Below are 2,405 nucleotides of genomic sequence, written 5' to 3' on the forward strand. Positions count from 1 at the left end.
TTCTTCCACCACTGATTACGACTGGGGTGGCAGGTATTGGGGATAATAGTCATTTAGCCTCTGAGCTTTCTGGGCAGACTTGGTGACCTTGCCAGCTCCAGCTGCCTTCTTGTCCACTGCTTTGATGACACCCACAGCAACCGTCTGTCTCATGTCACGAACAGCAAAATGGCCCAGAGGAGGATAGTCAGAGAAGCTTTCAACACACATGGGTTTGCCAGGAACCATATCAACGATGGCAGCATTACCAGATTTCAAGAATTTGGGGCCAGCTTCCAGCTTTTTCCCAGAACGATGATCAATCTTCTCCTTCAGCTCAGCAAACTTGCAAGCAATGTGAGCTGTGTGACAATCCAGCACAGGTGCATATCCAGCACTGATTTGGCCTGGATGGTTCAAGATAATCACCTGAGCTGTGAAGCCACCTGCTTCCATCGGTGGGTCATTTTTGCTGTCACCAGCCACATTGCCACAGTGAACATCTTTGACAGACACATTCTTGACATTGAAGCCCACATTGTCCCCAGGAAGGGCTTCACTCAAAGCTTCATGGTGCATTTCAACAGACTTCACTTCAGTTGTCACATTGACTGGGGCAAAGGTGACCACCATGCCAGGTTTGAGAACACCAGTCTCCACTCAACCCACAGGGACAGTGCCAATACCACCAATTTTGTAGATGTCCTGGAGGGGCAAACGCTAGGGCTTGTCAGTTGGGCGAGTTGGTGGCAGGATGCAATCCAGAGCTTCAAGCAGTGTGGTTCCACTGGCATTGCCATCTTTTCAGGTGACTTTCCATCTCTTGAACCACGGCATGTTAGCACTTGGCTCCAGCATGTTGTCACCATTCCAGCCAGAAATTGGCACAAATGCTACTGTGTCGGGGTTGTAGCCAATTTTCTTAATGGAGGCACTGACTTCCTTAACAATTTCCTCGTATCTCTTCTAGCTGTAGGGTGGCTCAGTGGAATCCATTTCGTTAACTCCAACAGTTAGTTGTTTCACACCCAGCGTGTAGACCAGAAGGGCATGCTCACGGGTCTGCCCATTCTTGGAAATACCAGCTTAAAATTCACCCACACCAGCAGCAACAATCAAGACAGCACAGTCAGCCTGGGATGTACCTGTAATCATGTTTTTGATGAAGTCTCTGTGTCCTGGGGCATCAATGATGGTCACATAGTATCTGCTGGTCTCGAATTTCCATAGGGAGATATCAATGGTGAACCACGCTCGCGTTCATCTTTCAGTTCGTCCAAGACCCAGGCATACTTGAAGGAGCCCTTTCCCATCTCGGCAGCCTCCTTCTCGAACTTTTCAATGGTTCTCTTGTCGATCCCACCACATTGGTAGATCAGATGGCCAGTAGTGGTAGACTTCCCCGAATCTACATGTCCAATGACAATGATGTTGATGTGGGTCTTCTCCTTTCCCATTTTTGCTTAGGTTTAGTGGTGGTTTTCATGACACCTGTGTCCTGGCGGCAAACCCGTTGCAAAAAAGCTGCTAAGCCTCGGGCATTTGGGATAGTCCCCTGACCCTGACCCCTCTAATAGGCCATCTAGCTGTTACACCAAGATTTCAGTCTGCCTAGGTCAGCTTGGGGTTGGACCTTCTTATCTGAATGTCCATAGCATCTTCCTTTCCTTTCCTTTCTGGAGCAAAGTGATTTATACATCTTACTCTGACTCAACCTCACTCTAAAGGTATTCACATTTTGAAAGGCAGTTATCTTGAGAGGTGTCCCCTTATACAAGGACTTGGACGGTAGCGTTGGAATTTCAGTCTGTGTCGTATCCCTACACTTCTAAGCCCAATAATTCTTCACTCCCATCTTAATAGGCTTACAGTATTATTTTGAGGACATAAGAAGATATTCCCTATTTTCAAGATTTATTCACTCAACAAATGTTTATTGAGTACATATTATGTGCCAGGCATTGTTCTAGGCACTAGAGATATAGTGGAGAGTAAAGTGACTAAATCACTGACCTTATGGATAGTAGAAAAACTAGACAGCAAACAATATAAGTAAGCTGTGTGGTATACTAGATAGTGTTAAGTACTAAGGAGAAGAATAAAGTAGGCAAGGGGGACAGGAAGGGCAGGGGATGGAGTTACAATTTTAGATTAGGTAGCTAGGGAAGGTCTCACTAAGAAGGTGACATTTGAAAAAAGATGAAGGAACTGAGTAAGGCAAAGGGCATGTGCAAAAGCCCTGAGGTAGGAGCAGCCTGGAATGTTGAACCATGAGGAGGCCAATGCAGCTGGAATGCAGTTCAGGCTTAGTAGTCATTACTAAGTGGGAATGGGGGTCAGAGCATATAAGCCATAGGTCATTATGAGGACATTGGTTGTTGATTTAAATGAGACAAGAAGCCATTGGAGGGTTTGAGCAGTGGGGT

The 2,405-nt window shown here is 46.2% G+C and overlaps 1 pseudogene; it reads right to left on the reverse strand.

The window, feature by feature from the left end:
* Positions 1-1,436, reverse strand: LOC118894190 (annotated as a pseudogene).
* Between the last annotated feature and the right edge of the window lie 969 nt (positions 1,437-2,405).

Source organism: Balaenoptera musculus, chromosome 4 (genome assembly GCF_009873245.2).
Source record: "Balaenoptera musculus isolate JJ_BM4_2016_0621 chromosome 4, mBalMus1.pri.v3, whole genome shotgun sequence".
Classification (NCBI taxonomy): Eukaryota; Metazoa; Chordata; class Mammalia; order Artiodactyla; family Balaenopteridae; genus Balaenoptera; species Balaenoptera musculus.